Here is a 15259-nt window from a genome sequence, read left to right as displayed (position 1 = left end):
ATGTAAGGAGACAAGAGTATAGTGGCGATGAAACGTGGTAATAATGTGTGAAGGGAAGATTAAAGAGAAGGAGAATAAAAAGGACAAAGGGAGGAAAGAGAAAGAAACAGAAGGGAGATGAAAATGGGTGTATAGATGTGATGGTACTGAAAAAAAGTCGAGTCTGAGAAGATAGATGATGATGAGGAAGAGGAGGAAGAGGAGAATAAAGTGCGGAAATAGGAGGAAGGAACAAGAAATGCGAATCAAAAGAGCAGGAGATGGATGAGAAAAATGAGAAAGCGAAGAAAAGGATGAGGTGGGGCAGAGGGAGGAAGAGAAAGAGAAATGAGAGCCGCAGGAGTAATGATAATGCTAATAATGATGACGGTAAGAGCAAGAAGAATAAGATTGGGAATGAAACTGAGAGGTAAAAGGAGAAGAAACAGAGAGAGAGAGAGAGAGAGAGAGAGAGAGAGAGAGAGAGAGAGAGAGAGAGAGAAAGAGGTGAGGGAGATCGACTGGAAGAAAATCTAAAACAAATAATATGAAAAGGAATATTCCAGTGAAAGAACTAAGGAAGAAGAAAATATGAAAGGAAGAAAAGAATCACAGAGAATAAAACTTTAAAATACAGAACTAAGTAAAGGAAAGAGTTAGTTGAAAATAATAAAGGGAAAGAACTTGAGATGATGAGAAAATAAAAGAGTAAAAATGAGAGAGTAATTTAGAAAAGGTGAACGTGGGGATGGAAACCTGAAAAAAAGAAAAGGCAAAAGTGAAAGGGAGGAGTGAAGAAAGTGAGGAAGGCATGAAAATTGAAAGGTGGTGAAGCGTGGAGAAACTTCTTAGAATGCATGACTATCCCCGGCTCGTGAAAAAAGAGGGAGAAAAAAAAGAAAAAGGTGAGGAAGGACAAGAATGCGAGAGAAAGAGAGAGAGAGAGAGAGAGAGAGAGAGAGAGAGAGAGAGAGAGAGAGAGAGAGAGAGAGAGAGAGAGAGAGAGAGAGAGAGAGAGAGAGAGAACTTTATTTTGCCATTAAGTTTGTATTGAGCGCATTTTTGTATCGAAATTAAATATATAGCAGCTTCAAATGTAAATGATATGAGTATATTTAATTTTTTTTTAAATATATGAAAATGTTCAGTATTTTGACATTATTTCTATATTTCTTTACAAAACAGGTCGTAGCAGAGCCCGCAACAAAGCCCTAGATCCTTCTAGTCACAATACTCTATGTAATTACTTGTATATTAGTAATTCTTGAAGTGTTACCGCGATTCTTTTTTTCTTTTAAAGTTAATGCAAAAAAAAATCTAAATCCAGCATCAGTTCAGTCGCCACAAAGACACACTGTACTGCCCTCTGTTTACTTGAATATACTGTAAAATAAGGTAGAACTAAATATAGTCTATACCATGAATCCCTATAATTTTCTCAGCAGGGTGGTCACGTCTTCCTCCACTCCACCAGGTCCGTGGCTACACTGCTAGGTGGCCGTTCACTTTGGGTCAGGTCTGTGCTCTCATCAGCGTGCCTGGGAAACACAGGAGCCCAGTAGAGATAGTGCAGTGCTTGCCTCGCGTGCCACCAGCCCCAGAATCACTGTATCCTCTCACATGTTGAGTATCCAGCCTGGGGAAAGTGTGGCGTCAGCACCTCGCCTTGTGTCGGGAGTACGAGACAGTCATTTCCATTTCTCTCTTTGTTGGAGGCGGTGTGTGTGCCTCTGCCTCGCTACAGTGTGAGGTGCCGCGCGATACGAACAGCCCTTCTCTCTTACCGGTTGTGATGCTGCGTTTTGGATGGTGGAACATTTATACATATTCTCGTATCTACGTTTATTTGGTTCTGTTTATCTATATTGACTATATTTATTTGTCTATTTATTTATGTCAATTTGTCTTACTGCTGTATGTCTGTCTGCCCGTCTGTATATTTATCCATCCATTTATGTATCAACCCATCTATCTCAACCTTTTGTCCATTAACCTTTATTTCATAGCTATCATTTTATGTATCTATCTATCTATCCATCTATATACCTACCTACAATCACATATATGACAGCCAATGAATCTCTATTTTTACCTATCTGTGTATCTAGCTCTCTGTCATTGTATCTAACCATCCAATCCCAAAGTAACATGGAAGTACACACTGTGGATGCTACGGGAGTTAATAATGCAGAAGCTCAATCAAAGGAGCATTGCGTGGCCGCCCCCTGCCAGTGTCGCCAGTATCCGCGACACTTGATGGCAGTCCACGCCAGCACGAGGCACTTGTCAAGACTAATTCGACGCAGACTCTGTAAACAAGAACACCATAAACCACTCCAAGCATGTCGTCAAACACATCTGCATCTCCTCAGCCTGATATCTCGGCGTGGGCCATCTCGCCTTCAAGTCTCGCCTGATGGTCGCGACAGTCTCCTCGCCAGACCAGGCTAGATGCGAGGGATACAGTTGGTGTTTGAGTCATGTCGTTTCGCTCACCTGCCTTTACTCGCTGCGTGCCTAGATGTCTGCGGGAACACCCTGAGTCTTGTCATGTCTTAGGTTTTCTTGCTTAAGTGAAAGCTATAGATACGAGAAGTGGTTCGTTTAAATTATGTAAAGTTTCGTCCACCGTTTCTTATTTGCTGCTTGAGTAGATGTGTATTTGAACTACAAGTGTCTTGTCACGTTTTAGCTTTTTGCTATAAGTGAAGGCTCTAGATGCAAGTGGTAAATTTAATATAGACAATCTGAGGTTTCGCTCACTGTTGCTTATCTGGTTCAGTTAGATGTCGTTTACTTGAAGGATTCGTGTCTCCATTTTTTTTTTTTCGCTTTATTCCTAATTGGGAAGGAATAGTTCACAGATTTACATTAAATGCTTCTTATTTTGTCCTTCTTCTCTTGTGTAAGAGATGTGTTTATGAACAACCGATATCTCGTCACAACTTTGCTTCTCCCCCAAAAGTGAAAGCTGTAATGCAAGATTTAGCCCATAAGAATAGGTGAAATGCTAGTTTTTACCCAACACTTCTTACGTGTTACCTCATAATTATCGTGTATTTGAGCAAACTGGAAACTTTTTTTTTTCCACATCCGCGCTTTTCGTTCCATACGCGAAGACCGAAATGGTACACTTTTTTTTTTTCTTTTTACTCAACATTCCTAACCTGTTGCCTCACAATTATCATATACTTGACCAACCTAGAACATTTTTTTTTCTTTTGCACATCCACGTTTTCTTTCCCACAAGTGAAGACTCGAAAAGCAAGAAATGGCACGTGAGTTAAAGTGGAATGAGAGTTGGTACCACTAATCCCACTTCTGAAGAGATCATCAGCGCTCTTCATGCCGAGCCTTCCCTTTCCTTCCTGGCTTAACCTTGGACATCTGGACATGCCGAAAGTTTGGGGGAGGTTCCTAACTTTCCAAGTCGTCCTCGTCTCTGCCACTGGACGCCACCCGAGGGCCAGACGCCGTCCCCTCAGGCACCCCAAGTTGGTGTCTGAAGCGGCAGGCACAAAGACACCCTGACACAGAGGGATGTTGGCGCGATTATGTCTCTCTCTCTCTCTCTCTCTCTCTCTCTCTCTCTCTCTCTCTCTCTCTCTCTCTCTCTCTCTCTCTCTCTCTCTCACACACACACACACACACACACACACACACACACACACACACACACACACACACACACACACAGAGAGAGAGAGAGAGTTTACGAAAATGAGAATGTCATAAGAGAGAGAGAGAGAGAGAGAGAGAGAGAGAGAGAGAGAGAGAGAGAGAGAGAGAGAGAGAGAGAGAGAGAGAGAGAGAGAGAGAGAGAGAGAGAGAGAAGAAAGAATTAGTTTGAGACGCAGAGACGAAAAAACCGTGCAGACAATCATCACATTACTTCATTACTCCTCGCTGGCTGACAGAAGCGTTCCTGTCACTTTGTTGTCACGGTGTTGTTGTTTTCTCCCTCCAGGATGTAGTGTATTTATTTTTTCTTTTCTCTTTTTGATAGACGAGTCGCGCGCAGGAACAAAGACACAGCATTCCACACACAACTCTTGATACCTTTGGGTGGAAAAGGAGTGCCGAAGTGTGTGTGTGTGTGTGTGTGTGTGTGTGTGTGTGTGTGTGTGTGTGATGTGAGATGGGGAAAATGGTAGCAATCTTTCTTTACTTACTCATTATTCTTTTCTTATTTTTTTACTTTTTCACTTTATTGCTTTCTTTAATTTTTCCCGTGTTGCCTAAAATATAGAGGATGGGTGGGAGAAAGAACCTACCGGGCGGGGAGAGAGAGAGAGAGAGAGAGAGAGAGAGAGAGAGAGAGAGAGAGAGAGAGAGAGAGAGAGAGAGGTTGGGGGGAGGCAGGCAAGCAAGCAGGCAAGCAGGCAGGCAGGCAGGGAGGCAGGCAGGCAGGGAGGAAAGAAGGACCGCTACAGAGGCTATATTTACCAAAGTGCTTCTCAGGACGGAAGAGGAATTTCTGGCTCAGCTGCACCGTCGTTCTCGAGGGAATGCGCCTGTTTTGTCTACCGACTTTCTACGGGAAGTCTGTTTTTATCTGTTTTTACCTCTAAACGTGCAAATCTCGCTAAGGGATTTACAGTGTTGTGCAGTCACCCAAGATCTGAGCTTTTTTTTTTTTTACGGCATGCATTTGTTTATTTATTTATTTTTTACAGTGTGCTTTGGCTCTGAACTCGTGAATACTCTTATGCAGTTTGAGAGCTGTACAATGGTCCCCTCTTAACATACTAATGCTCTTATGGACTTAAGTTCTGTACAGTTGTTCAGTATATACATTTTTTTTTTATTGCGAAAATTCACTACCTCGTGTGCCTAACCACTTGTGTACTCGTATTATTCGTGTGAATAGCGTTAAGCACAAAAGAACATAACAAAGGAAGCTGTTAGAAGCCAACAGGTCTACATGTGGCATTTCCTATATAAAACTTACGTGCCTTTCTCCACCTAACATCTCCTTTCATAAATCTGTCTAATCTACTTTTAAGGTCCCTGTTGATTCGAAATTCCTGTCGTCTCTCTCTCTCTCTCTCTCTCTCTCTCTCTCTCTCTCTCTCTCTCTCTCTCTCTCTCTCTCTCTCTCTCTCTCTCTCTCTCTCTCTCTCTCTCTCTCTCTCTCTCTCTCTCTCTCTCTCTCTCTCTCTACTCTTTACTCCTTGTCAGTTCCATATTACTAATTATAAAACTCTTGCACACATCACTTTGTTCAACGTTGACTTTGCCGCGATACTCTTGTGGAAGAGGTACAAGTAATATACATACATCTCACTGCCTCTCTCGCCTTCAGTACCACACTCGCTCCCATTGACCCGCGGTGGAGGCTGGGCGGGCGGGAAGGCGGAAGTGTGAAAGGACGGGAGGCAGGCAGGGAGGGGCAGGAGGACTTGGTAAAGGTAGGAGGTAGGCAGTCAGGAAGGGAGGGAAAAGACGTGGCGAGGGAGGGAGGCATGACGAGCGGGCGGCAGGAAAGGGCAAAACACAGCCTGGTGGTTCTAAAATAAATCATCTCGGATCGGAAACAGCGTCTTGGGGAGTCAGGGATATTTTTTTCTTCCCTCTGTAAGGTCATGGGTGTTAATTTTGTGTTTGTTAGTTGTTGTTGTTGTTATTGTTGTTGTTTTACTACTACTACTACTACAACTACTACTACTACTACTACTACTACTACTACTACTACTGCTATTGCTGCTGCTACTACTACTACTACTACTACTACTACTACTACTACTACTACTACTACTACTACTACTACTGTTGTTGCTGTTGTTACTGTTACTACAGCTACTGCTACTGCTATTGCTGCTACTGCTATTGCTGCTACTGCTACTGCTATTACTACTACTACTACTGCTATTAGTACTACTACTACTACTACTACTACTACTACTACTACTTCTGCTACTAGTACTACAGCTACTACTACTACTATAACTACTACTACTACTACTACTACAGCTACTACTTCTACTACTACAGCTGCTGCTACTAGTACTACTACTACTACTACTACTACTATTACTATCATCATTTCACACGTAAGATAAGATACCAGCAATAACATTCGAATTTACAGAGATCTGAGAGAAGTTACGTAAAATTCCATCAGTCAAACACGTGATTTAGACGAGAGAAAAAGAATGAACCTAAAGGGATTTCATGAATATTTTGCAGTGACAATAAAAGTGTCAGATAATTAATGCACACGATTACTTCTCATAGCAACGTTACTTTTCATGAAACATTAAAAATCACACCGTAAAAAATCAGTGTCAAATATACGGCTGGAGATTAATCATATGGATAAGTGGAAATATTGTATGCTTTCCCTTTTAATCTTTGACTATTCATTACTGTGGATTGCATTAAGCTTTGAACAAATGATCTATGGAAAGGTGGGGTATATTTCCTTTTCCAGCACTTAGATGTGTGAACACTGATTGCACTCTTTGATTCTCCATACTTTTTATCCACCTTTCAAATTTCTTGTTTCTGATTCCAACATTTTCGTTACAGATTCCAATTTCCTTACTTCAGAGTATAATCCCCATCATTCCAGATTCTAGCTTTCTCGTTCCATATTGCAAACCTTCTCGCTTCAGATTCAAAATTTCTTCGTTCCTGATTTTTTAAGCTTATCTTTTTAGACTCCAATTTTTTTCTTTCCAAAATCATAATTCTTGGTTTCAGGTTATAACTCCCTGAGTGTGATTAACATACCAATAGTTTTAGATCACCCGATGACAGGTGAAAATTGACAGTACTTTGAGGGAAATACATCCATTACTTGGGTTTGCTGACCGCTCAGAGGCTGTAGGAGAAAAGTCTCTCCCAGATTGCTATTTTTTTTTCTGTATAATTGCTATGCTTTGAAAGCCTACCAATTAAGTACTAATGATGTTTTAGAGTTTCTTTTTACTTACTTAATGTGTGTGTGTGTGTGTGTGTGTGTGTGTGTGTGTGTGTGTGTGTGTGTGTGTGTGTGTGTGTGTGTGTGTGTATTTATTTTTTTCCATATAGTCCTTGCATCGAATGAAAAATAAAACTGCCCCACTCGGTCAGAATACCAAACTGACGTCGTGAAAACAAAAACCAAGAAAAAAAAAAGGGTAAAGAATGCCAGCGTTTTGTGAGAAACTTCATTAAGTTCTGAATTTTGACTTTCGATTCCTTTCTAGTTAAATTAATTTCTTTGCTCTGGGATTTACTCTGGAAACGAACGCTTAAACAGCACTATATACATTTCATATGCTGTGACTGTAGCGGCGTCGTGGTGCCGTGATTTGCTGACTTTGATTGCAACAGAGTAATGGGGTTGAAATTTTTTATCATGTTGAGACAGTTTTAGCCTTGTCTCCTTTCTCGCTGTTACTCCTATTCATTCAGCAGATAATATATTATAGAGAAAGTAGTAGTAATAGTAGAAGTAGTAGTAGTAATAGTAGTAGTAGAAGAGGAGGTGGTGTTGGATGCGACACAAATTTTAATTATTTTCATTCACCTTTATGGTTGTCTGTCCGTAAAGAGTAAATGACATGAGAAAATTTAAATGTTCCCAGTCCTCCTCTATTTGGTTCTTAATATTATGGCGAGAGAGAGAGAGAGAGAGAGAGAGAGAGAGAGAGAGAGAGAGAGAGAGAGAGAGAGAGAGAGAGAGAGAGAGAGAGAGAGAGAGAGAGAGAGAGAGAGAAAGCAAGAGAGAGCAAGAGCAGGAGGGAAGTCCACCTACCTACACACACACACACACACACACACACACACACACACACACACACACACACACACTCTTAAGCCTCACGGTGCCTCCGATAATGTCTGGAACACTGCAGTCCCACATAAAAATCATTGGAAAGCGGGTGCCGGGAGTGGCCATCGTAGAGCAACAAAAGGAAGGAACCCGCGTGTTGTCCTCTCTGAGCGAACGTTCTTATCCGGGAAGGACTTTTCAATAGTCGTTGTGTCGTCAAATTCCGTGCGTCCAAAACACACACACACACACACACACACACACACACACACACACACACACACACACACACACACACACACACACACACACACTCTCTCTCTCTCTCTCTCTCTCTCTCTCTCTCTCTCTCTCTCTCTCTCTCTCTCTCTCTCTCTTCCTCAGAAAAGAATGAAAAGTGGCTGTGGACCTGCTCCTACCATATTCTTTATATATATATATATATATATATATATATATATATATATATATATATATATATATATATATATATATATATATATATATATATATATATATATATATATTTTTTATTTATTTATTTTTTCCTTAGAAAATTAATGACTGATTTTTTTCACTTACACGGCACATTGTTGTTGCTGTTGTTGTTGTTGTTGTTGTTGTTGTTGTTGTTGTTGTTGTTTATCATCATCATGATCATGATCATCATCATCATCATCATCACCACTAATCGTAGAAGACTGCATGCTCTCCTAGAATTCTAAGAAGTGGTGTAAAGTGGCTGGTGTTTCCTCAGCCCGATGCTGTTGCCTGTTCCTCAGCCAGAGGCATAACCTCATCGTGTGTTCCTTAACTAGCGTCGGTAAATATGTTTTCATTTCCGAGGTCACTTTAGATTACTAGCTTGCTTTCTTTTTAACACAGTTGGGTCGACAAAAAAAAAAGAAAAATAATTTAAATTTCAGGTATGAAAAAATTAGCTTACCGCCAACTTGGTCTTTAATTTTGCCCCATGCCATAAAACACGCGGAGAGGAAATAATGATACAGTGAGTCATAGAACATGGGTCTCATAAATTTATCCATTAATGGCAGCGAGTCGCCCTCATCAGAGGATATTACCCACTCGTGCATCATAATCAGCGCTGACACACTGCTTGAGGCGCCGCTGGATTCAATTCTGGAGTAATTCCGTTGCAAAGCAGCACTCGAGCGTGAGGAATGTTTTTCTAACCTCCTTCATGAAGGGATGCATTGAATTTAGCTTTACTTATTTATTTATTTATTTAATTGTATGCTTATGTATATTTTCTAGATAGTGAAATTTATAACGTTTTTTTTTTCCATTATAATAACAAACTTAACAGCAAAAATGCAGTTTTTCTGTAGTCATAAAATGTTAACAGACTTGTGAAAGCGAGTCAGTTATTAGAGTCAACAGTATTTGCGTGTCGCATTAAACCCCACTTGTGTTGGTTTCTGATTATGCGTTGCTTCGTTCATGAGCACAGATGTGCAGCTCTGGAGGATGAGGCTCATGATTTCATGTAAGTTGCTCGTCAGGTTTGCTTGCATAAAAAAAAAAAAAGACGCTAAAGGTTATTGTATTAATATTACTGACTTATATTTAGATTTAACAGAAGTAATGCGTTAGTATGTAGACTGACACACCTATATAATATTTTTTTCATAATTCATAGAAAAAACCACACAACTATATTAACATAAAAAAAAAAAAAAAATTAATGTGTTTATCCAGATACCACTTTGAATGCCCGTGCTGCTTTCCTTACTCCACTTTATATATCATCAATTTCAATTTCAGATCGCTCAACGACCGTAAAAACAGGTAGTACTCGACAGTACTTCATATTGAGGAAAACGCGTCCACTGCTTGAGTTTGCCGACTACTCCCCCACTGCTTATTTTTCTTCCAGTCTTAATATGTCTCTTCTCTGTGACTGATGTGGTTTGAAAGCCAGCCGCTGATATGTTCTGGATTTTTGTGTTACTGTTGTCCTTACGATTTTAACTCTCCAGTGAGTGTGTCTGTGTTTAAACTCTTGGTGAGAAAGAAAACAATTATGCCACGCCACAAGAATACTAAACATGCGGCGTGAAAGGAGGTTAAAGAAAAAAAAAGTGGAAAAAATATAATTATGTGAAATCACTCATTAGGTTTTCCTGGGTTTTCTCTTTTGTTTTCTTTGTAAACTTATTCCTTTGTTACAACTTTTGTTTTAGTCTGTGCTGAAAATGGTCAGCATAATAAAGAATACCATAACCAAAACACAGTCAGGTGGTGCAGAGGGGCAGTATTCCGCAGGCGTGAATCACAACAGAGTAATGGAGTTACAATTCCTGGCAGGGCTGAGACAGTTTGGCTTTGTCACCCTTCTCGCTGTAGTTTCCATTCACCTGACAGGTAATAGATACGAACTAAGTCTAGGACCCACAGTAATAGTAGTAGTAGCGGAGGTGGTGGCGCCGCTGCCGTTGCAATCGGGTTAAGGTCTCTTTTGATTTACCTCTCTTAAAGGTACTAAAATAGTAAAACACGCAGTTTACCAGTATGTACGTTAAAGTGTATATCAACGTATTCTTTCTAGTTACATCACTGACGACTGTGATCTTGAGTTTTTGTGGGTCACGTAAAGGCTGCTGGAGGTAAAGTAAGCCAGCTGGCCGCGCCTTTTGCTGTGGGCGGTCTGAGCCCTCAATGAACCTTTAATACAGCCTCGATCAACCTCCCATGGCTCCACCACCACCACCACCACCACCACCACCACCACCACTAAGACTTAAAACAAATACAACAGCAGTATCAAAGAAAACAACTGGGTCTAAAATATACAAAAACTCCCGAATGTTGTCCCTGTAGTTACCAGTGACTTGAAAGTACGTAGTAGTGAATAAAGTTAGGGAACGTCTGGCTCATGTTTGTCGTATGTAGCTACTTGTGTCTAGACATTTATAGGTAAACTTTGGAATAGTGTTTCCTCCGTGCCCGAGCTGTCCAGTCCCCGCGTACCGGCACCGGGGACACTAAGTAATGGCAGCACGAGCACGACCTAGGGTGCGTCTAGGGTACGTCAAGTCTGGCGGCGCGGTGTGGTGTATTGTCACAGGACGCGTCAAGTAAGACACGGTTCATTACAAAGGAACACGAGAATTTTTATCACTTTACCACTGCGTCCTTGTAGAACAGTATCTTTAAAAGCTTCCTCGCCTTTTCTCGAGTTTTAATGGGCTGTGGTGGAAATTACTGGAGTTTTCAAGGGTGTTTTCATGAATTTAGTGAGTCGAATTAGAGTTCTACATCAGTGAGAAAAGATGCCTATGAGAATGAGGGAATTACATTGTCAGAGAAAACAATATTGTAAGCACTCGAATAAGGCCGATCCTCATTCTGTTAGCCTCTTTATTCATTGTATACTATAAAACTATCTTCGTGTCTTAAAAAAAAAAATAAATAAATAAATAAATAAAAATAATTAAATAACACACTTGGAAGGTGGTTTAATTTCGCTGTCCACGGATCCGGAATGATAAACTGGCATGATCATTTTCCAAAGTTAAGCCAAAGGATCTCAATGTCCTCTTCTCCTTTCCTTTGGTGCCTAATAGAAAACCTAACATATTTGTGTGGTCTTGTCTGGATGTGAGTAGATACCCTGTAGCTGACTGTGGGAATGGTGCACTGAGCAAACAAGCTCTCAAGTTTAAGCCATGAATTCTAGTGATCTCGTCTCTCCCTCCCTAAATCAAATATGTACTTGCTTTACCACAGGTTGTCTTACTAGTGAATATTTGTTTGTTTCCCGCACGTCGCTCCTAACGCGAACCCTCCCAGGCGTCCTCACATCATGTGGTCACGAAAGCTTTATTTTTTTTTCTCTTCCTCGAAAAAAAAAAAAAATAAAAAATAAAGGTCGGGCTAAGTGAATCTGTCCTCATTACCTGCATCACGGTACCTGAGCACTTTGAACAAATCAGGAAAAAATAAATAAAAAATAAAAAATAAAATTCATTAACAGAATCAGCATAGTGGAATTTTCATCAGCCATAAAGAAACACCCCCGTGTTTGGTCTGCCTGGTCTGTCTGGGTACGTTTGGAATTCGTCGTACTTACATTTACGGTCGTCTCACCCTACAAAGGGCACCGTCAAATAGAAGGCTGGTCAGGATGATGCCGTGTTGTTGATCCCCTCGCTGCGTCAACAGATCTTTAGAGGAGAGCTTGATGGAATAACGTCACTGGCAAAAAAAGAGTACGTTGCCCCTTCCAGGAAATGTGCAAGTCGGAAATTATTTACGAGTGTTGTTGTAACGAAGTTGTTAATTAATTCGCCTGATTCCACAAAGAAAGAAGTAACGGAATGAAACTCAGACGTAGAGATATAAAGTTAGCTCGTATGAAACTATTTTCTTTGTTACATTTGTTGCTGTTTATGTAAGGGAAACGAATTTTCAGATTTGATTATGTGAAGTTAGATTACTTCAAGTATTTCTCTAGCAGTGTTGTTCTTTTAAGGAGAAAGAGCACGCTTTTTATCAGTTTCGTCCTTGTTTTCTGAAAGGAAGATATTCTTAGTTTAACTTGAACATGCAAAGTTAGATTGCACCTAATATTTCTCAGCTATTCCAGTCTTTCTGAGACCAATGAAAGCACAGTACATTTGCACAAATTAGAACGAAACATTTTTCCTTGTAACAGTTTTCTCTTTGGTTCTATGAGGGAAAATGAATTTTCAGTGAAATTTGGACTTGTAAAGTTAAATTGCATCAAGTATTGCTTTACCAGCTTTGCCTTTCTGGTAAGAACAACGCATCACAAAATCAGAACTTGTATAAAAACATTCTAAACAATTTTCTCGTTATTTTCTGTGATGGCAATGACTTTTCAATTAGTTATGAGTATATAAAGTTAGTCGCGAATCAATAAGTTACTTTAAAAGAACACAGGAAATTATAGACAGGAATGATAGGTGAAGCTAAATATATCTTATATATATGTTATATGAAGATTGCCACGAGTAGGCCTGCTGGCTTCTTGCGGTTTCCCTTATATTCTCCATAGGTTATATAATGTAACAAGTATTTCTTCACTAGTCATGCCTTTGAAATGACGGAAATCACAGCACGATATCACAAACTTGAATGTAAAATAACTGCCCACAAACACCTTCATAAACAGAGTGACCACAGCGAGTCTTCACGGTTATTTGACTCCAAGCACGCTCAGATTTAATTGTAGACAACCTAGTTACAGCTTAAAGGTCGGTCTCTCCTCTCTCTCTCTCTCTCTCTCTCTCTCTCTCTCTCTCTCTCTCTCTCTCTCTCTCTCTCTCTCTCTCTCTCTTGCCACGCACGACCCAAACACGAAACTATTCTATTTACTTTTACTTTTTGTGTTTCTGCTTGTGTAATTTTAATTTTGTTTTTCTCTCTCCATTCTTATTTATGTTTTCTTCCGCCTGATCTCTTCTTGTTTCTCCTTCGTCTACTCCTTACTTTTTCACCACCATTTTCTCCTTCATTATCATTTCCTCCTCCTCCTCCTCCTCCTCCTCCTCCTCCTCCTCCTCCTCCTCCTCCTCCTCCTCCTCCTTCTCCTCTTCCTGGAACGAAAGTTAAATTCCTGGTTCCATTGACTCATTCCCATGTCTGTGTGTCTGTGTGTCTGTGTGTCTGTCTGTCTGTCTGTCTGTCTGTCTGTCTGTCTGTCTGCATATCTGTGTGTTTTTGTTTATATGTATGATTACGTAAATGCTTTTCTTTCTGTGTATAATTCCTCTCTCTCTCTCTCTCTCTCTCTCTCTCTCTCTCTCTCTCTCTCTCTCTCTCTCTCTCTCTCTCTCTCTCTCTCTCTCTCTCTCTCTCTCTCTCTCTCTCTCTCTCTCTCTCTCGGCCACAACCCAGTCCCATTTGCATGCAGGGACTCTCATTACCATTAACAAGAAAATTAAACAAGGGAAAAATCATCCTTTGTGTTGGTGTGTATGTGACTCGCCCCTCCTCTTTCCTTCTTCCCTCCTTTCCTCCGTCCCTCCTTTATTTCCTTCCTCTGCTCTATCATTCCACCCCATGCCTTTTTTTCTCTCTCTCCTCTGCTCTTTTACTTCATCTCTCCTTCTTATTCCTTCCTTTCCTCCACCTCTCTTACTTCTTCCTTCATTCTCTCTGCTCATTCTGCCTCCTCTCCATCCTCTCCTATACTTTATCAGTCCTTTCTTTTCTCTTTCTCTCATCTCTTCCCTCCATGCCTCCTTATCTCTTTACCTCCTCCATTTTTATCCCTCTCTTTATCTCCATATATCATTTCCTGTCTCCTTTCCATCTCTCCCTTCTTGATTTCTTCCTCCATGACTCTCTCCCTTCCTCTCCCTTCTCTTCTTACTTTCCTTACTCCTTTCCCTTTATTCTCTTACCCTCTATTCCCTCCTCATTCCCGTTCTCCTTTCATCCTTTCTCTTCTCACTGAGTTCCTTTCATAATGAGATGTGGATTCTTGTGGATTTTCTTCCTCCTCTTCCTCTTAATCCTAATCCCTCCACCTCCTCCCCTTCCTCTCCCTCACCTCGTTTCATCTAACTCTTCCGCCTCCCTCCCTTCCTTTCTTCCCTCCCATACCTTTCCTCCTCAACACAGTGAAACCAGGAAAAAGAATAAAGGGAATTAGTGGCATGTGTAGAGGGGAAAAGGGAGAACAAAAGGGAGAAGACTAGGGACAGAAGTAAAGAAAAGAGGGAGGGGGAGAGATAGGGAGAGGAAACAAAAAGAGGATGAGGGGGAGAAAAGGAAAGAATGGGAGTTAAGAGTGGATGGAGAGAGAGAGAGAGAGAGAGAGAGAGAGAGAGAGAGAGAGAGAGAGAGAGAGAGAGAGAGAGAGAGAGAGAGAGAGAGAGAGAGAGACTATTGTGAGAGTATTGTGTTGAGTTAGAGAAAAAATAAATGAATATGGTTCTCTTTATATTTTGCATTTTATCTTGTGAATTATTTCCTTTGTTTCTATTTTTTTTTTTTTTTTTGTTTGTCTTGTTTTCAGCTATGATTTATTCGTGTGTTTTATTTCCTTTTTTTCTCATCATTTATCTCTTTTTATGGATGTTCTTTGTTCGTATTCTTTATCTCAGTTTCCCTTCGTGTGTGTGTGTGTGTGTGTGTGTGTGTGTGTGTGTGTGTGTGTGTGTGTGTGTGTGTGTGTGTTTCGCTTCGCCTTATTTATTCATTTTTCTCTTTCATTTGCATTACACATTTTTATTTCACATTTACGAATATGAATTAGTCTGTTATTTCATCCCATTTTCTCCTTCCTTCTCTTTTATATTTATTCTCTATTGTGTTAATTATATGTTAGTCTCCCTTCCTATGAGTTTACGTTATTCTATATTGTAATTATATTTTGGTCTTTATCACCTAATTTTATTTCATTTCTGTTTCATTTACACGTTTTTATCTTTTCATTACTTTCGTATTTATTTTGTTCATCATATTGCCTTCACACATTTACGCCTCGTTTACTTTACCTAATTTTTATTCCATTTTATTATATTT

At 40.2% G+C, this 15259-nt stretch overlaps 1 long non-coding RNA gene across 2 annotated transcripts in view; it reads left to right on the top strand.

The window, feature by feature from the left end:
- Positions 1 to 15259, top strand: part of LOC135112847 (uncharacterized) — a 233143-nt gene that overhangs the window by 152429 nt on the left and 65455 nt on the right. Inside the window, exon 4 of one of the 2 annotated variants that reach the window (XR_010274578.1) lies at positions 9527 to 11136. The exons of the other annotated variant lie outside the window; for it this stretch is intronic. This is a non-coding gene — a long non-coding RNA (uncharacterized LOC135112847). Of the gene's footprint in view, positions 1 to 9526; positions 11137 to 15259 lie in introns of those variants that run through there. 2 annotated transcript variants of the gene reach the window in all.

Source organism: Scylla paramamosain, chromosome 24, assembly GCF_035594125.1.
Source record: "Scylla paramamosain isolate STU-SP2022 chromosome 24, ASM3559412v1, whole genome shotgun sequence".
In the NCBI taxonomy this organism is placed as follows: Eukaryota; Metazoa; Arthropoda; class Malacostraca; order Decapoda; family Portunidae; genus Scylla; species Scylla paramamosain.
Note: the sequence above shows the minus strand (reverse complement) of the source record. Positions and strands in the feature narration are given on the sequence as shown.